At 44.0% G+C, this 21,338-nt stretch overlaps 1 protein-coding gene and 1 long non-coding RNA gene across 10 annotated transcripts in view; one reads left to right on the top strand and one right to left on the bottom strand.

Annotated features, from left to right (window-relative positions):
- The window catches only part of RBFOX1 (RNA binding fox-1 homolog 1), a 916,481-nt gene that overhangs the window by 481,791 nt on the left and 413,352 nt on the right, over window positions 1-21,338 (bottom strand). The window lies entirely within an intron of this gene.
- LOC134943610 (uncharacterized) lies at window positions 11,099-15,814 on the top strand. Its single transcript, XR_010181631.1, has 4 exons — window positions 11,099-11,270; window positions 12,416-12,555; window positions 13,336-13,464; window positions 15,609-15,814. It is a non-coding gene; the product is annotated as an uncharacterized LOC134943610 (long non-coding RNA).

Raw genomic sequence — 21,338 nt, 5'->3', positions numbered from 1 at the left:
AACAAATAGTCGTTTTGGGCCTGCGAGTTGCAGGCTGTGTGTGGCTTTGTGAGAGTTTGCCCATATTTTTAAAGCAGCAATCAAATATGGGCAGACTCGCACAAAGATCTGTACAGTCTGCAACTTGCAGGCTAAGTTTCACCTAACAGGAGGATGTTGCTCTTTTAAGATAATACTAGAAACACTCTACCAGTGAGTGTATCTATATAACTATTGTAGAAAGGTAAGAGTGATTTCCAAATCTTTTACATTTATAAACATAAAGTGATGAAAGGGGTGGACATCATATTTAAAGGGAATGCATCAAATCTATTTATGGTAAATACAACTGAGTCATAACTGACTTCGTGTTATCATTGATCTCATAACCTGGGGTTATATAGTTATATAAAACAATGTAAATATGTGAGTATTTTTCACATTATTACTATACATCTTTGAAATTCATACCATCTAGTCTTACAAACCAAGCTTCATAACTTAATGTTTATTAAAAATGTAAATTTAAATTGCAAATAGAACATTATTATTAAATTCAGTAAACATGGCATTATGGGGAATATATCATTCCAAGGTCAAATGAGGTAGTAACACAAGTATCCTGAAAGGACATGAAGGCCAACTGCAAACCTGTCCCTATAACAACACTAACAAATAACCTTTTTCTAAATGTGACATATAGAATGGCTAGCACAAAATAAGTAACATCAGTGCTCCTAAATTTTAATGAATATGTTGGTGTTCTAAAGCATATTAAAATTGTATTCAGTTATGATTAAAATATGAAGATAAAAAAATCACCCAAGGAGTATATTTGTTTGACAGCTGTTAATGTATTAATTAGATGTTTCTGAATTAGATGTTTCTGGAGCCTTTTACAAAAGGAACATTCTGTACTGTTCCCTTGAGATATTTCACCTCTGCAGTGCACCTGATCTCCAGTAGCCTGAAAGCATAAGTCCCACTGGCATCCTTTGGTCTTCCACTTGACAAAGTAGGCTCATTTTTATTTATTGCATTTTTCTGGCTGTTTTTAGGAAAAGGCACATCATGAAAATGGGAATTAAAGATCATATTGAAATAAGTGATGTACTTGCAAATATAAATGAACTATATACACACACCACATTCATTTACATTATCGCAGCTTAAAATGAAATCTGTTTTACTGTGATTCAATTAAGCCATCTCTCAGACCAACTGACATCTATCTACACAAAAAAACAGAAACATTGCATAACATAGCAAAATCTAGTAATGGTAAACAGGGAATTTTTGGTTATTTTCCTTCAAATCTTTTCTCTGAGCTATGCTGGGGACACTAAACCAGTTGAGACAATGCCCATATGGAAGACCAATGACCAAGTGACACAGTGATGTTCCACTGAAACCAGCAATGCAAAAGAAGCCATCTTGAGAACTAAGATTATGATCCCATGAAGTTACCAGTAGGCAAAATGGTGACTGAACTCACAACACACTTTGCAAAAAAGTTCAGAACTTCCGGAATAAAGACAAGATGTAGCTGAAAATAAAATGACAAAGCTAAAATCTGCACCATTAAAGAGCAAACCTCTCGAAAGGAAAGTATGAAAACTGTGCATTTCACACAATACAGGGGTAATTCAGAGTTGATCGCAGCAGCAAATTTGTTAGCAATTGGGCAAAACCATGTGCACTGCAGGTGGGGCAGATATAATATGTGCAGAGAGAGTTAGATTTGGGTGGGGTGTGCTCAAATTGAAATCTAAATTGCAGTGTAAAAATAAAGCAGGCAGTATTTACCCTGCACAAAAACAAAATAACCCACCCAAATCTAACTCTCTCTGCAAATGTTATATCTGCCCCCCCCTGCAGGGCACATGGGGGGTAATTCCAAGTTGATCGCACCAGGAATTTTATTAGCAGTTGGGCAAAACCATGTGCACTGCAGGGGAGGCAGATATAACATGTGCAGAGAGAGTTAGATTTGGGTGTGGTGTGTTCAATCTGCAATCTAAATTGCAGTGTAAAAATAAAGCAGCCAGTATTTACCCTGCACAGAAACAAAATAACCCACCCAAATCTTACTCTCTCTACACATGTTATATCTGCCTCCCCTGCAGTGCACATGGGGCCTAATTCTGAGTTGATCGCCGCATCAAATTTGTTAGCAGTTGGGCAAAACCATGTGCACTGCAGGAGGGGCAGATATAACATGTGCAGAGAGAGTTAGATTTGGGTGGGGTGTATTCAAACTGAAATCTAATTTGTAGTGTAAAAATAAAGCAGCCAGTATTTACCCTGCACAGAAACAAAATAAGCCACCCAAATCTAACTCTCTCTGCAAATGTTATATCTGCCCCACCTGCAGTGCACATGGTTTTGTCCATTTGCTAAAAAACTTGCTGCTGCGATCAACTCAGAATTACCCCCATGGTTTTGCCCAACTGCTACCAAAATTCCTGCTGCGATCAACTTCGAATTACCCCCATGGTTTTGTCCAACTGCTAACAAATGTGCTGCTGCGATCAACTCTGAATTACCCCCACAGTGTAGAGCCTCTTCTCTCATCAGAATTAGCTAAATGTTGATCTCCCACAAGAAGTACCATTTTGATGTGCAGAATCATGCACAGATGATGACGGTAAAAACAGGTAGACTAGAGGGCATACAATATCACAAAAGAAAGAGAAACAGCTTTTTCTGCTGCATTCTGTGTTTGTAAATGACCCCTAAGGCCTTTCACCCCTAAAGATCCTGCACCCGGTCTGCAAAAAATTCTTCACCAAAAAGTATAGATACTTGAACCAGCCAAATAATTATGCTTAAACAAGTTAGAGAAATTGTTAAAATTCAGTCTGACAGAATTTCTCAAAGTTTTTAACAACTTCAAAAATCTAAGATGTTTGAGTCTGTTTAACCATGTTCTACACATTGCAAACCTTGAACAGTGAAAAATGTAAATGTGTATTTATTAATTTAAAAAATAAAATATTCCTTAAAAGTGAATGGCTAAGCACAAACTCGAATTGTGAACCATGAATGCAGGCTACAAATCGAAACACAAATTAGATTCACTATGTACTGATGCTTGTACTGCAAACATGTTCGTGGCCATCGAACCTGTGAAATTTGATCGAATACCCAGAAGGTCAAAATATTACCCTCCACAATCCCCTGAGCAATTTCAGAGCAGATAGTCTGTAAAAACTAAAATTATTCAATTGCTTTTGTTACCAAGCAGGCACACCTCAGTACAGTACCAGCTATTGCTTAAGAAGCATGCCTGGCAAATATATGGGTCTAATTATATGGAAGATCTTATTCCTTCTTGACATTCTCTATTATATCCACAAATAAAATTTTCTGCATTATCACTTGTGCTATTTGTACTGATAAACTAAGTGTTCAATAGTAATTCCATGGCAATATAATATATACATTGTCTTCCTTTGTGCTTATTTTCTGTTATTTATAAAATGTCAATGAAAAATTAGATATGAAGGATAACAAATTATTATTGAGATATTAACTACTGTAATTTCTTTTTATGTCAAAATGATAATGTTGCAACTCAGGTTTTTTCTGTATTACAAATCCCTCAACTTTGTAATATATGGCTTATGACATGTACATCAGTAGAATTTCTTTAGTCTCTATGTTACTATTTTTATAATTGTCTTAAAATTATTAAATCAATAGGATAGAAATATACCCTTCAATGCCATTTTGTATAGTGAAACAAATCACAACTAAGGCAATAAAACTTGTAAAAAAATAATTAAAGTAAGAAGATGCAACCTGTGTGGTTCATATATAAATGGAGATGAAAATACGAAGGTTCCCTGATGAGAAGGAAGTAAACAAAGGATTATGCCTTGCAAACTGGTAATGCTATAATGTATGCATTATATTTATGTGCAATTCAGAAAGGTCATACTGTGGGGAATTGAAATAACCACTGTGCTACTACAATCAAATAATTTATATAGCTATTCTGCTCTTAATATGCATTTCAGCATTAACTTGGAAATATACAAAGGATGTGTTGGACTGAAACATTTCCCATTAGTATATGTGTACATTTATTTTATGTTATAAGTCCATGGAGGGATAAAATTAGTTTCTGTGTAGATGAAAATGTGGGAATGCCAACACAGCTGCAGCACAAGAAGAGGTATTTATCAAATTAAACACTCACTGTCGCCAGAACTAAAAGTTACAGAAAAAAGAAAAAAAAAACATTTGTCACCGCAGCAGTATTTAAGAATGTCCCTCTGGAGTTCTGCGGTTATGGAATTCTGATAATGTTCAGGGCTTTCTAGATAGCATAGCAGAACATCTAGCACCTACTCAATGGTAATATTAGATGTAATGTGATGTTTCCAGAAAAAAAAAAAAGACCACATGAATGCTATATGCCACGGCAGTGTAGTCTGTACTAAGAAACGTAAGTCATGATAGCAATTTAAACATAGTGTGCAGATATTCAGCTTCATAGTTTGCATTTCCAAGGTGCTTCACTGACAAAACCTACTGGGTACTGGATCTGTGTTAATGACCCTACTTACTACCTAAAAAAATAAGATTTTACTCACCGGTAAATATATTTCTCGTAGTCCGTAGTGGATGCTGGGAACTCCGTAAGGACCATGGGGAATAGCGGCTCCGCAGGAGACTGGGCACAACTAAAGAAAGCTTTAGGACTACCTGGTGTGCACTGGCTCCTCCCTCTATGACCCTCCTCCAGACCTCAGTTAGAATTTTGTGCCCGGAAGAGCTGACACAATAAGGAAAGGATTTGGAATCCCGGGTAAGACTCATACCAGCCACACCAATCACACCGTATAACTCGTGATACTATACCCAGTTAACAGTATGAAATATAACTGAGCCTCTCAACAGATGGCTCAACAATAACCCTTTAGTTAACCAATAACTATATACAAGTATTGCAGACAATCCGCACTTGGGACGGGCGCCCAGCATCCACTACGGACTACGAGAAATAGATTTACCGGTGAGTAAAATCTTATTTTCTCTAACGTCCTAAGTGGATGCTGGGAACTCCGTAAGGACCATGGGGATTATACCAAAGCTCCCAAACGGGCGGGAGAGTGCGGATGACTCTGCAGCACCGAATGAGCGAACTCTAGGTCCTCCTCAGCCAGGGTATCAAACTTGTAGAATTTAGCAAATATGTTTGACCCCGACCAAGTAGCTGCTCGGCAAAGTTGTAAAGCCGAGACCCCTCGGGCAGCCGCCCAGGAAGAGCCCACCTTCCTCGTGGAATGGGCTTTTACAGATTTAGGATGCGGCAGTCCAGCCGCAGAATGTGCAAGTTGAATTGTGCTACAGATCCAGCGAGCAATAGTCTGCTTTGAAGCAGGCGCACCCAACTTGTTGGGTGCATGCAGGATAAATAGCGAGTCAGTCTTTCTGACTCCAACTGTCCTGGAAACATAGATTTTTAGGGCCCGGACTACGTCCAGCAACTTGGAATCCTCCAAGATACGAGTAGCCGCAGGCACCACAATAGGCTGGTTCAAATGAAAAGCTGAAACCACCTTTGGGAGAAATTGGGGACGAGTCCTCAATTCCGCTCTATCCATATGGAAAATCAGATAAGGGCTTTTACATGATAAAGCCGCCAATTCTGACACATGCCTGGCCGAAGCCAAGGCCAACAGCATGACCACTTTCCACGTGAGATATTTTAAATCCACGGTTTTAAGTGGTTCAAACCAATGTGACTTTAGGAAATTCAACACCACGTTGAGATCCCAAGGTGCCACTGGGGGCACAAAAGGGGGCTGAATATGCAGCACTCCCTTAATAAATGTCTGAACTTCAGGTAGTGAAGCCAGTTCTTTCTGGAAGAAAATCGATAGAGCCGAAATCTAGACCTTAATGGAACCCAATTTTAGGCCCATAGTCACCCCTGACTGTAGTAAGTGCAGAAAACGGCCCAGCTGAAATTCCTCTGTTGGGGCCTTCCTGGCCTCACACCATGCAACATATTTTCGCCATATGCGGTGATAATGGTTTGCGGTCACTTTTTTCCTAGCTTTAATCAGCGTAGGGATGACTTCCTCCGGAATGCCCTTTTCCTTCAGGATCCGGCGTTCAACCGCCATGCCGTCAAACGCAGCTACGGTAAGTCTTGGAACAGACAGGGCCCCTGCTGCAGCAGGTCCTGTCTGAGCGGCAGAGGCCATGGGTCCTCTGAGATCACCTCTTGAAGTTCTGGGTACCAAGCTCTTCTTGGCCAATCCGGTACAATGAGTATAGTTCTTACTCCTCTTCGTCTTATTATCCTCAGTACCTTGGGTATGAGAGGAAGAGGAGGGAACACATAAACCGACTGGTACACCCACGGTGTCACTAGAGCGTCTACAGCTATTGCCTGAGGGTCTCTCGACCTGGCGCAATATCTTTCTAGCTTTTTGTTGAGGCGGGACGCCATCATGTCCACCTGTGGCCGTTCCCAGTGATTTACAATCAGCTGAAAGACTTCTGGATGAAGTCCCCACTCTCCCGGGTGGAGGTCGTGCCTGCTGAGGAAGTCTGCTTCCCAGTTGTCCACTCCCGGAATGAACACTGCTGACAGTGCTAACACGTGATTTTCCGCCCATCGCAGAATCCTCGTGGCTTCTGCCATCGCCATCCTGCTTCTCGTGCCGCCCTGTCGGTTTACATGGGCGACCGCCGTGATGTTGTCTGACTGGATCAGTACCGGCTGGTTTTGAATCAGGGGTCTTGCCTGACTTAGGGCATTGTAGATGGCCCTTAGTTCCAGAATATTTATGTGTAGGGAAATCTCCTGGCTTGACCATAGCCCTTGGAAGTTTCTTCCCTGTGTGACTGCCCCCCAGCCTCGAAGGCTGGCATCCGTGGTCACCAGGACCCAGTCCTGTATGCCGAATCTGCGGCCCTCTAGAAGATGAGCACTCTGCAGCCACCACAGCAGAGACACCCTGGTCCTTGGAGACAGGGTTATCAGCCGATGCATCTGAAGATGGGATCCGGACCACTTGTCCAACAGATCCCACTGAAAGATTCTTGCATGGAACCTGCCGAATGGAATTGCTTCGTAGGAAGCTACCATTTTTCCCAGGACTCGCGTGCAGTGATGCACCGAGACCTGTTTTGGTTTCAGGAGATCTCTGACTAGAGACGACAACTCTTTGGCTTTCTCCTCCGGGAGAAACACCCTTTTCTGGTCTGTGTCCAGAACCATCCCCAGAAACAGTAGACGACACGTAGGAACCAGCTGTGACTTTGGAATATTCAGAATCCAACCGTGCTGTTGTAGCACCTCCCGAGATAGTGCTACCCCGACCAACAACTGCTCCCTGGACCTTGCCTTTATAAGGAGATCGTCCAAGTATGGGATAATTAAAACTCCCTTTTTTCAAAGGAGTATCATCATTTCGGCCATTACCTTGGTAAATACCCTCGGTGCCGTGGACAGACCAAACGGCAACGTCTGGAATTGGTAATGACAGTCCTGTACCACAAATCTGAGGTACTCCTGGTGAGGAAGGTAAATGGGGACATGTAGGTAAGCATCCTTGATGTCCAGTGATACCATGTAATCCCCTTCCTCCAGGCTTGAAATAACCGCCCTAAACGATTCCATCTTGAACTTGAACCTTTTTATATAGGTGTTCAAGGATTTCAAATTTAAAATGGGTCTCACCGAACCGTCCGGTTTCGGTACCACAAACATTGTGGAATAGTAACCCCTTCCTTGTTGAAGGAGGGGTACCTTGACTATCACCTGCTGCGAATACAGCTTGTGAATTGCCTCCAGCACTGCCTCCCTGTCCGGGGGAGCTGTTGGCAAGGCAGATTTGAGGAAATGGCGAGGGGGAGACGTCTCGAATTCCAGCTTGTACCCCTGAGATACTACTTGTAGAATCCAGGGATCCACCCGTGAGCGAGCCCACTGGTCGCTGAAGTTCTTGAGACGGGCCCCCACCGCACCTGGCTCCGCCTGTGGAGCCCCAGAGTCATGCGGTGGACTTAGAGGAAGCGGGGGAGGGCTTTTGTTCCTGGGAACTGGCTGTATGCTGCAGCTTTTTTCCTCTACCTCTGCCTCTGGGCAGAAAGGATGCACCTTTAACCCACTTGCCTTTCTGGGGCCGAAAGGACTGTACCTGATAATACGGTGCTTTCTTTGGCTGTGAGGGAACATGAGGTAAAAATGCTGACTTCCCAGCTGTCGCTGTGGAAACAAGGTCCGAGAGACCATCCCCAAACAACTCCTCACCCTTGTAAGGCAAAACTTCCATGTGCCATTTAGAATCTGCATCCCCTGTCCACTGTCGAGTCCATAAACCCCTACTGGCAGAAATGGACATTGCACTTATCTTAGATGCCAGCCGGCAAATATCCCTCTGTGCATCTCTCATGTATAAGACTGCATCTTTAATATGCTCTATGGTTAGCAATATAGTGTCCCTGTCTAAGGTATCAATATTTTCTGACAGGGAATCTGACCACGCAGCTGCAGCACTGCACATCCATGCTGAAGCAATAGCTGGTCTCAGTATAATACCTGAGTGTGTATAAACAGACTTCAGGATAGCCTCCTGCTTCCTATCAGCAGGCTCCTTTAGGGCGGCCGTGTCCGGAGATGGTAGTGCCACCTTCTTTGACAGGCGTGTGAGCGCTTTATCTACCCTAGGGGATGTCTCCCAACGTGACCTATCCTCTGGCGGGAAAGGGTACGCCTTTAGTAACTTTTTAGAAATTACTAGTTTCTTATCGGGGGAAGCCCACGCTTCTTCACACACTTCATTTAATTCATCAGAAGGGGGAAAAACCACTGGTAGTTTTTTCTCTCCAAACATAATACCCTTTTTTGTGGTACCTGGGGTAATATCAGAAATGTGCAACACATTTTTCATTGCCGTAATCATGTAACGTGTGGCTCTATTGGAATGTACACTAGTCTCATCATCGTCGACACTGGAGTCAGTATCTGTGTCGACATCTGTGTCTGCCATCTGAGGTAGCGGGCGTTTTAGAGCCCCTGATGGTTTTTGAGACGTCTGGGCAGGTACGGGCTGAGAAGCCGGCTGTCCCACATCTGATATGTCGTCAAACCTTTTATGTAAGGAGTTGACACTGTCGCGTAATTCCTTCCACATATCCATCCACTCAGGTGTCGACCCCGCAGGGGGGTGACATCACATTTATCGGCACCTGCTCCGCCTCCACATAAGCCTCCTCATCAAACATGTCGACACAGCCGTACCGACACACCGCACACACACAGGGAATGCTCTGACTGAGGACAGGACCCCACAAAGCCCTTTGGGGAGACAGAGAGAGAGTATGTCAGCACACACCTGAGCGCTATATAAAACAGGGATACACACTACACAGTGATTTTACCCCTTATAGCTGCTTATATATCACAGATTGCGCCTAAATTTAGTGCCCCCCCTCTCTTTTTTACCCTATGTAGTCTGGAACTGCAGGGGAGAGCCTGGGGAGTGATCCTTCCAGCGGAGCTGTGAGGGAAAATGGCGCCAGTGTGCAGAGGGAGATAGCCCCGCCCCTTTTCCGGCGGGCTTCTAACGCTTTTTTTATACAGTTATGGCAGGGGATTTTACACATATATAGTCTTAAAGGCTATATTATGTGTTCATTTGCCAAGTAAGGTACTTATATTGCAGCCCAGGGCGCCCCCCCCCCCCCAGCGCCCTGCACCCATCAGTGACCGGAGTATGTGGTGTGCCTGGGGAGCAATGGCGCACAGCTGCAGTGCTGTGCGCTACCTTAATGAAGACCGAAGTCTTCTGCCGACGATTTCCAGGAACGTCTTCTTGCTTCTGGCTCTGCTAGGGGGACGGCGGCGCGGCTCCGGGACCGGACGACCGAGGCTGGGCCTGTGTTCGATCCCTCTGGAGCTAATGGTGTCCAGTAGCCTAGAAGCCCAAGCTAGCTGCAAGCAGGTAGGTTCGCTTCTCTCCCCTAGGTCCCTCGTAGCAGTGAGTCTGTTGCCAGCAGATCTCACTGAAAATAAAAACCTAAATATTACTTTCTTTCTAAGAGCTCAGGAGAGCCCCTAGTGTGCATCCAGCTCGGCCGGGCACAAAATTCTAACTGAGGTCTGGAGGAGGGTCATAGAGGGAGGAGCCAGTGCACACCAGGTAGTCCTAAAGCTTTCTTTAGTTGTGCCCAGTCTCCTGCGGAGCCGCTATTCCCCATGGTCCTTACGGAGTTCCCAGCATCCACTTAGGACGTTAGAGAAATTTAATGTGCCTTTATGATCTCTTACTGTGATGTGATATGTGTAAATATAACTCTGACAGTGTAGGTGACAGAGTGAACGTACCACTCTCCTGCTGCAGCTCAACCACAGCAAGTCTGTATGAGTGATGATTTGTCTATGAATAGAACATGGTGACATACAGTATACTGCAGGGACGTGCAGTCAGGGAAGGCAGTGCCTCCCCTGTCATTAATGATTAAAATAATACAAAGAATATACTTATGACACACTGTTTATGTCATAAGTATATACTTTAGTCTTTGCATTATTTTGATCATTTTTTTACCTACTAAAAAAGTTTTAAAAGTGTTTTGGATGGTGCCTCCCGCTGTCAATGATACAGGGCTGGAAGCGGGGGGCGGGGCCAAGCATAGGGCAGTCATAGCCCATTAAAAAAAACCTATATGCGGCACCTCTAGAAGTGCTGCTTTGACAGGGGCGTTCTGACATCTAGCACATGCAAGCACGCCCCTGTCACGGGGTCTCATGTGATTGGCAGTGAGCGATTTCGGGAGTGGGGGTGTACACCAATTACCCAGTAGCTTACAGCTATTGCCAAGTGCAGTCTGAGCCGATGGGGAGGAGGTGCCGCGATTCCCTCTCCTCTCACAATTGCTATGGTTCCACTGTAAGGGCTGCATGCTGCCACACAGGGCCGCCATCAAGGGGGGATTGCCGGTACAGCAGTCCCGGGCACTGTAACAGGGAAAGGAGGCCCCAGCATGCTTCTACCGCCCACAGGCTGCAATGTGAATTGAGTTCTATGGTCACCTGCCCGCTGCCGCAACTGCCACTGGCTGATACATCTAGCACCGCATGCCATGGTACGGTGCTTAGCAACATAAAAAGGGAGGAGGCATGACTTGCAGGAAGTATCAGACAGTGCACCCACCTCCTGACAGCCTACTGTCCTTCTTCTGCACAAATACTTCACGTCCCCCCGGACGCCGCGCTGCAGGTGCCCCTGTTCTTTGGTGACTCACTAAGGAGGCAGCAAGAGGTGAGATTAGCAATGGGGAGTGATGGGGGGAAGTGCTGGGGCAGACACAGTCCATGCATAGAGGAGGGCACACACTACACCAGGCTCAGGCATGATGATTAGTTCAGTGTGTTACTATGTTGCTGTGTGTGTGTATGTATGTGGCTTTGTCTGCATATGTGGATGTTTTTGGCTGTATGCATAATGTGGCTGTGTCTGCATATGTGGATGTGATTGTGTATGTGGTATATGTTTATGTAGTGTGTAACTGTTTGTAACCAAGTAATGTTGTGTACAGCACCAGTTGTCTGAGCAAATATGACCCATTCTATTTAGACATAATGGTAATTTTGGATGAAGAAGGCTGGGGCAGGAGACTACAAAAAAAGCATTGATGAGCAAAATCAAGCCTTCAGGTCATCAGTCAAAAGTGTTCAGTTAGACATTGGGGGTCATTCCGAGTTGATCGCTCGCTAGCCGTTTTTAGCAGCCGTGCAACGCTATGCCGCCGCCCACTGGGAGTGTATTTTAGCTTAGCAGAAGTGCAAATGTTTTTATTGCAGAGCGCCTGCAAACATTTTTTTGTGTAGTTTCAGAGTAGCTCAAAACCTACTGAGTGCTTGCGATAACTTAAGGCTATTCAGTTCCGGATTTGATGTCACACACCCGCCCAGCATTCGCCCAGCCACGTCTGCCTTTTCCCTGGCACACCTGCGTTTTTCCGAACACTCCCTGAAAATGGTCAGTTGCCACCCAGAAACGCCCACTTCATGTCAATCACTTTGTGGCAACCAGTGTGACTGAAATGCATCGCTAGACCTTGTGCACAACGGCATCGTTCGTTGTGCCCGTACGTCGTGCGTGCGCATTGCGCCGCATATGCATGCTCAGAACTGCTGGTTTTTAGCTTGATCGCTGCGCTGCGAACAAATGCAGCTAGCAATCAACTCGGAATGACCACCATTGTACGAAAGCTGTGTATTAGCATGTTTATTATACCTCCTATGCTGTACTTTCCTCACTACTCCGTAATACCATTATATTTAATGTGCTGACTTATTACACTGGCATAAGTCAGCAAAGATGGTTATGCACCAAATGACCATCTATTTATCTATTTATCTATCTATCTATCTTTCTTTCTATCTATCTAAAAATGGCGTAAGATCTCCCATATGCGAAGTGGTAGTCGGTGAACAATCCGCAGGTGCATGGCCCCATCCTATAACAACCCCTACTATGGTGACAAGATGGACCAGCTGGAGAGGATGGAAGTACATTCTGTTCACACTGTGCCAAGAACAGTGTAAATATACAGCTATTGTGGGGCATGGTAGAACAGGGAGGGGGTAGAAAGGTGGAAGTGGTGGTTGGGGGGTACCAAGTTACCTGGTAAATCCTGGTCTCTTTACTAGCTTATAATATCATTATGAATAGTTATTCTGTCTCCTAGCCATTGATGGTGAAAGGGGGGGGCACCATTGTTATTTTGCCTCCGGGTGCCTGCTATGAACGAACACCCCTGGAGACGTGGTACCTGAGAAGAAACCTGGATCAGGAGAGATGTATGTTTGCTGGCTGTGGCAGAACTTTGCTGGAATAACAGTGTGTGAGCATGACTGCAGTGAGTGTTTGTGCATTGCTGCCGAGTGTGACTATATTTTGTGTAAATATAAAGTAGCGGGGGGAAGGGGGCCCTGCCTATTATGTCAGTCCAGGGCCCCATAATTTCTGATGGCAGCCCTGCTGCCACATAGGTGAATTCAGGGGAGGGGGTTTCCCTCTGATGGGTTGCTGGGAGCTCAGCTCACTAAGTTACCATGCTCCACCAGTGGCCGGCTTAGATGGTCCCCGGCTGTGCCACCTTCCTCTATCACAGGCAGGGCTGCAGAGAGGATGGGTTGGCTGAAGCGTGATTTGCCTGCCGCACTGTGTGGTAAGCTAGCGGCGCCTGGCTATCCTCTACTAGCCACTGCCACAAGCCAAGTTGCTGGGTGACTGCTGCATTGTGTGATACGCCAGTGGTGCCCAGCCCCTGCTATTCCTGGATCACCCTGCTTTCAATGCCTTCCTCCCCCTCTTCCAGTATGTGACGTGATCTGCCCATTCAAGAAGAAAGAGCACACAGCATCACACAGAGATGAAGAGCTGTAAGAAGAAACAAGGAACCTGTGGATAGGCCCAGCTCCCTCCAGCCATAGTCAGCCCAGTATAAGTAAGTTAAAGAAACAGAGGATGGCATTAGTAAATGTTCCTATTAATATTTATAATTTATTAGCCACTTTTGACTTGTGATTATGTTTTGTACAAGGCTTATGTGCCTGGGGGAGGGGTGTCAGTCATAGTCTTGTTAGTTGTAATCTATCTCCCCCTTTCCTATACTCCTAGCATATTACTACTGTGGTGCTGGAGGGAGACAGGGCAGGATGGTGGTGTCGAGGGAGACAGAGCAGGATGGTGGTGTGGAAGGAGACAGAGCAGGATGGGGCATCGAGGGAGACAGAGCAGGATGGTGGCACTGGGGGGAGACAAGGCAGGATGCTGGCAATGAGGGAGACACAGCAGGATGGTGGCACTGGAGAGAGACAGGGCAGGATGCTGGCATCGAGGGAGACAGAGCAGGATGGTGGTGCTGGAGGGAGACAGGACAGGATGGTGGCGTCGAGGGAGACAGAGCAGGATGGTGGTGTGGAAGGAGACAGAGCAGGATGCTGGCATTGAGGGAGACAGCAGGATGGTGGCACTGGAGGGAGACAGGGCAGGATGCTAGCGTCGAGGGAGACAGAGCAGGATGGTGGCTCTGGAGAGAGACAGGACAGGATGCTGGCATCGAGGGATACAGAGCAGGATGGTGGCACTGGAGGGAGACAAGGCAGGATGCTGGCAATGAGGGAGACAGAGCAGGATGGTGGCACTGGAGAGAGACAGGGCAGGATACTGGCATCGAGGGAGACAGAGCAGGATGGTGGCGCTGGAGGGAGACAGGGCAGGATGGTGGTGTCGAGGGAGTCAGAGCAGGATGGTGGTGTGGAAGGAGACAGAGCAGGATGGGGCATCGAGGGAGACAGAGCAGGATGGTGGCACTGGAGGGAGACAAGGCAGGATGCTGGCAATGAGGGAGACAGAGCAGCATGGTGGCACTGGAGAGAGACAGGGCAGGATGCTGGCATCGAGGGAGACAGAGCAGGATGGTGGCGCTGGAGGGAGACAGGACAGGATGGTGGCGTCGAGGGAGACAGAGCAGGATGGTGGTGTGGAAGGAGACAGAGCAGGATGCTGGCGTTGAGGGAGACAGCAGGATGGTGGCACTGGAGGGAGACAGGGCAGGATGCTAGCGTCGAGGGAGACAGAGCAGGATGGTGGCACTGGAGAGAGACAGGGCAGGATGCTGGCATCGAGGGATACAGAGCAGGATGGTGGCACTGGAGGGAGACAGGGCAGGATGGTGGCGTGGAGGGAGACAGAGCAGGATGGTGGTGTGGAAGGAGACAGGGCAGGATGGTGGCATCAAGGGAGATAGGGTGGGATGGTGGCACTGGAGGGAGACAGGGCAGGAAGGTGGCAGCCATTTGCGTGGGCAGAGGCCATTAGTGGTGATGGTAGTGGGCATCGGCTGGGGGGCAGTAGCAGGCTTTGGCTTGGCGGTGGAAGGGGTCATCGGCAGGACTCAGTGGACATTGTGTCTGCAGTGCCTCACCAGCCACTGACCTCACCGCATGCCACTGGTATACTGAGCTGTTTAGTGAATCAGGGCAGAGTCTTTGGTGCAAACTAGAAGCATCATGTTGCGTATATCTTCCAATCTTCTTCCAAACCCACCTCTAACCATGGTTCTCATTTTGAGTTGCAGTTTAGTGAGCTTGTACTGTTTGTTGTAACACTGTTCATGCTTGAAATTCTTAGCAATGCATAGCTTGCATCTGTTTCTAGAGTTACACCTATCTTGTACTTGCAGCTCATTGCACCTCGAGAGGCAGAACTTAAGTGCTCACGTACAAGTGCAGCACAATCACTGTTAAACTAAGCATATTTCTTAGAGATAATTTTAATTATAGTTTCAAGGCACCTTTTATGAGGCTTATCTTTCGTGCTTCCACAACTCTGGTGTAAGTTTGCATTTATATCTGTGCTCTGGACACAGTTACAGTATCTCATCTATTATACAATTCACAAATTTTAACATATATGCAACTCAAAACATAAATGCAAAGATGTAAGTGTGCAGACACTTCTTTGCATTGTACATAGGTTACATCTTTATTTCCAATTAAAAAAAGAAGCATTCTATTATCTCTGGTGTGTTGCTGTAATGTCGACTGAGCACATAACTTATCATGGTAAACAATATTTCCTGCTTAGGTCTATGGGCTTTGAAGAAAAGTGGCAGGAGGCATATTGCCATGGAGTTCCACATTGCCACGGATTGTCTTCACAAAGTTTCCAGAAGAACATAGCAGAGAATTCAATCATCCCCAAAACAGGAAAGTTCCAACTAATCTTCTTTTTTAAAATAAATAAATAAATTCATCATTGTTATTTTTAATTTTACTGCTATTTATGTGGCAAAATGTGACAATCCAGTTGTTCTGCCTGGTCCTCAAATGCACAAATTTAAACCAGGTTTGGTCATTTACATAACATGGAAGGACCAAATGGCACTCTTTTACAACAAATCCCTATAAATTATCTAATCGGACATGGATTTTCCATCCTGTCAGGCTAACGATCAGTCATGGATGCTTATTAAAACTAATCTGTAAACCATAACTACATAATTGTATTTAATAATCACTGAGAAAAAGCAGCATTTACATTGCCCTCTTGCTGTAATATCATCACTGAAGTACAGCATCTAAGCCCTAAAGCACATAATTTGCATGTGCATATTATAGAAATATAATGCACATATGGACAGAAACTTTAGGAAAAGTGGCACAGTTGGCATCTGTCACTCATTCACATGAAAACCCCTGTTTTGCTCTAGCTCTATTCACATTACTCTTCCATGGTATCCCTATCTTACCTGCGGAGAGTACACTGGATTACATCATTTGCCCTGAAGAATCTTGCGCCATCTGTACATATTGAAGTACAGTACATCACTGAATCACAACCCGATAAAGAGTGAGATCTTGTTGCTTTTTCAGCAAACATCTAAAGTTAATTTGCAAAAACTACAGCTAAAAAAACAAACAAAAAAACTTGAATGATTTCAGTTAGTTTGTTATTTGATTTAGAAAGCCTATGTTATTTGTATAAATGGACTTAACTTTTAATTGGAAACTGATGATTGTAGTGTGTCTAAATTATTATTTTGGTGCAGTAGGATGGAATTCTTCTGCTGCACCCTATCATGCAATACAATTTATGAGCCACTAGGCACTAAATAATCTTCAGAATAAACAATTCTGTCTGAATACAAATCTGAATAACAGTCATATTGCAGATACATACATCTCATTTTGTTTCCAAACATTTTTTTTCACAAAGCAAGGGTTAAAATAAATGGTGTTAGCTACTCAACAGACCAGACAACAGACTCAACAGAACATACCAATGAACTCAACAGACCAGGTCTACACAACATGTAGGTACCAGCTGCCAGTTATGTGTACGTGTCAGAGCATGCTGACACTTGTAGTTTCACAATAGCAGGAGGGGCATTGGTTGCCAGGCCTGGACAAATCCATTAGTTTATTAGCAGTTCATTCAAAAATCTAAAAACAAATTATATTATCATATGGTAACCCCCCCCCCCTCCCTGTCATAGACCCCCCTTTTTTTTCTGCCCTATTGCAATCAACATGTGGCTTGCAGGATGCTTAGAGAAGTACCCTGCAGCCAGTAACACTACTTGGATGCTCTGGGCAAGCACCCTCAGTATAGGCGTGGATCCACATATTTTGTCGGAATCTGACAAAATATGTGGATCCACGGCTATTCCACCGATCCATGTGTTTTCAGACAAGTCGGAAATTGCCGACTTGTCGGAAAAACGGCAGGGGGATTGAATAGGTCAGAACAGTTTCCGACCTAAAAAAGTCAGAAACTGCTGTCTTTCCGACAGGCTTTAGCCCCGTTTCTGACAATGTTAATGCAACTTTAAAAAAAGTTGTATTGGCATTGTCGGGAACGGCCAAATCTGACACATTGTAGGATCCTTTCCGTCGGAAAGGATATGACCAGAAATGAATACCCCCCTAAAACACACTATTTAATAAGCCAGTAAAATACACTATTTTCTTCTTTTCATGTGCATACAAAAATGTTAATAACTAATTGTGCAAATATGCTGTATGTACAAAATAGCCCTAAGTTTTTAGCAAAAAGCTATATGGGGAGTTTTTTTTTTTAAAGCATGGAGAGAGATAAAGTGGAGAGAGCTAAAGTACCTAGCTTCTACTCTGTCATTTTTAAAACACAGCCTGTAACATGTCTCTTTTTACTTTATGTCTCTACAAGCTTTGATACATGTCACCTAACAGGCTTTCATCACTTTAGCTAGATTGTATAGCTAGATTGTTTTTGGAATACTGGAATGCATGGAATTAGCACACATGTGCTAACAAACAAAGGTTCTGTTATTTCCTACATGCATCGATACAAATATACAGCATGGAAATTACAGGCCTAACATAATTACAGTTTCAAATGATACAGTACAGTTGGTGTTAGATGAGGATACTAGTACTGTAGGTGAGCTAAGGGAAATATGTTCAAACAGCTGAAGCCCCATTAGAACATAAGACCATATTAATGTAGAGTTCTCATGTGGTAGTACACAACACCTCTGTCTGTGGGTATTAGCAGAAGATGCAAATGAAGATGTAAAGAGAAATCAGCTCATCAATCACAACCACACAGGGACTCAGAGCAAGGCAAAAGGATTAGCACTTCAGCCTGCAGAGGTCTCTTTCCGATCACCACTCTAGTTTAATTAAACATCACCTCAAGTGCCTATTACCAATGAAAAGCTCAGTACTGAAGGCTAGATTTCCGTAATCTACGTACTGGAGTTAATTAGAAAAAAAGCATGAGAAAAATATTCATTGAGAACTGGTGGTATTCCCTGAGCAGAAATTATCCATACATTTGAAATACAGATTTGCCATTGGACTTAAAATAACATGTTAAATAGCCATCATTAAATTTAGGCTTTTCACTCTGAACCATGACTTGTCAGTGTGCCCTGAGAAAGGGCTAGGGCAGGTGAAGCAGCAGCACCGGAGTATTAATGAAGCATTAGGAAACCTTTGTGGAGGTTTGATCTTGTAACCCTCACAGCTAAAGGAAAGTAAACTTTAGTAGCGCGTATTAAGGCTGAAGTTTTTAATTGATTCAGGAACAAGTCCTATTCAGTGCTGAATTATTCACCTTTCATACACATGAAAACTAATAAATCATTATTTATTACTATAAGTTATATGTATTATATACATACATTTCATTAAGTTTTTGTATTTCATTATGCGGAGTACAATCACTATGCAATAGACTAATAATCAAATCAATACTATTAGGTACTTTAGAATTTGGCAATGATTTAATAGTTTACATTTTTTATTTAATAAGTAATAACTATTTGATTTTTAAGCTTGGCAATCAGCAAAGATACAAAATGTAGCTACAGTATTTATGAGCAGCACAGCCTGCGGTGGGTGTGGTGACAGTGCGTGCAATAGGAAGCCACAAGCAGAGAGCTGCACGTGCAACACATTGGAATAAACTGTAGCAAGCTACTTGTCCTGGGGCACCCAGAAATCATAGAGGGGAGATGTATCAAACCTTGCAGAGATATAAAGTGGGGAGCAATAAAGTAACAGCTCCTAACTGTCCTTTTACAGGCTGTGTTTGGAAAAAGACAAGTAGGAGCTTGTTAGTACTTTATCTCTCTCCACTTTATCTCTTTCCAGGCTTTCATACATTCTCCCTTAGTGTGGCCCTGCTTGAGTCTTCCAGGCAGCACCCTAATCCCTACACAGATACCTCTCCTCCTTGTATTTAAGAGCAACACTTTTTTCTTGCATATAACTTTCTATTACTATTGTAGGATGAGGTTCAAAGGGTTACAAAACTATGTAATACTGGGGGGGGGGGGGGGGGGGGGTTTGAGGTCCAGAGCCATTATACATACTGTAGTTCTTGAGTCTATGATAACATATATAAATATGTGGTGTATGCATATGTTGAGATGTCCAGTTACACATTAGTTTGCTGATGCAGTTACTTTATGCCTTTTTTTAATCAAATTAATAATGTACTCATTTGGCCTTGAGTAGGGAAAACTCTGCATATTAGAGTGCATGTTCCAGCCAGCCAGTCACTAGAAGACAGACAAATGAATAAGAAGCTGGGAACTGGAGCACTTTTAGCTAACAGATTCCTGAATGTAGGGAGGCTAATACGCATACAGCAGGCATTCCCAACCGCGGTCCTCAAGGCACACCAACAGTGCAGGTTTTAGTGATATCCAGGCTTCAGCACAGATGGTTAAATCAAAATAACTGAGGTACTAATTAAGTCACCTGTGTTCACGCCTGGATATCACTAAAACCAGGACTGTTAGTGTGCCTTGAGGACCGCGGTTGGGAAACACTGGCATACAGTATCCAGTCCTGTGGATACTTTTCATAACTCCCCAGATTGCTTTGCTGCTATTCTTGCAAATGTCTGCGAAAGTTTAACACCAAGTTAAATTACCATTAATTTAAAAACATAGTTCTTCTCAGCATGTACTTTATTAGAGTAATTTGCATTACAGTGCATAGAGTATAATACTTGCTAATTACAGAGTAATTCAACTGTACATCAGCCAATAATCCATGTTGACATGTTAATATGGGCTAAATGCAAAGTTCACAGAAGTTTTGTATTGGGTTAACTGGGCAGAGCCCTTTGTACACAATTTAAGTACTCAAACTGTATTTTAATACTTATAGGATTTATTTCTAAATGTTGCTGGAGTAAATACTTTCATTTTGCTTCAATGTTTAACTGAGATAATTGTGAAAATCAACAATGTTTTTTTTTTTTTTTATTGTTTTTTTATTGGGTAGATGAGATACAATACATAGATGGACATAGATTAGGTATAATAGAGAACTTATATGGTCTTTTGAATACAGACGAATAAACATCCCAATCGGGGAGATCGATAACCATAACGAGCAAGTTCCGTATAGCTTATAATCACTTCCAAATACAGCTTAAACTCATCAATTTTCAAAATATTATGAGATAGTGTATAGAGACAGGGGAAGGAAAAGAACAAAGAGAGAGAAGAGAGGAGGCAGAGTAGAAGATTGGTATAGAGGGAACAGAGTTCAGAGGAAGGAAAAGAAAAAGGGAAAGCAACAATAGAAGATGATTTTGTGGGGGGAGGGTTAGGGAAGACTCGACCAGTCCCGTCCTGAGAATATGGGGCTGTGAATAGCGTTTAAAACTAGCGGTATGACTTGGCCCTGTTAAAAGAATGGAGGAGATGCCTTAAAAAAGGCCGTCCACGGCTCCCAAGTCCTAAGAAAGGTCTCAGAAGAGCCCTTCAAAATGCTAGTGATGTGTTCCATAGTATAAATGTGCCATATTTTCCCTATAATTTCTCCCATGGCTGGAACCTCCGGGGATTTCCAGTACGCTGCTATGGCACATCTAGATGCGAGGACCATGTGAGTGAATAGTTTAGTTTGACATCGCGATGCCCCAGGCAGTGACACAGAGAGCAGGAAATACTTGGGGAACAGGGGAATGGGGATCCCCAAAATTGTGGAAAATAGGGAGCCCAGTTCTCTCCAGAGGGGGAGCAGTCTAGGGCATTCCCACCAGATATGCAAGAACGCCCCATCCATTGTCTTACATCTCCAGCACAGAGGAGACAGGTCTGGAAACATCTTGGCAAGACGGGTGGGAACATAATACCATCTATAGAAAAGCTTATATGCGTTTTCCTTTGCACGAACACATATGGAACTAGATGCTAAGCTAGCGTATATGTCGGACCAGTCTTCGGAATCAAACGTTTCTCCCAGGTCAGATTCCCATGCCCTCTCGTGTGGTTCCTTATCTACTTGTGAAGAGGGCCCCAATAATTTA

Source organism: Pseudophryne corroboree, chromosome 7, assembly GCF_028390025.1.
Source record: "Pseudophryne corroboree isolate aPseCor3 chromosome 7, aPseCor3.hap2, whole genome shotgun sequence".
Classification (NCBI taxonomy): domain Eukaryota; kingdom Metazoa; phylum Chordata; class Amphibia; order Anura; family Myobatrachidae; genus Pseudophryne; species Pseudophryne corroboree.
The sequence above is the reverse complement of the archived record's forward strand: the minus strand, read 5'-3'. Positions and strand labels throughout refer to the sequence as shown.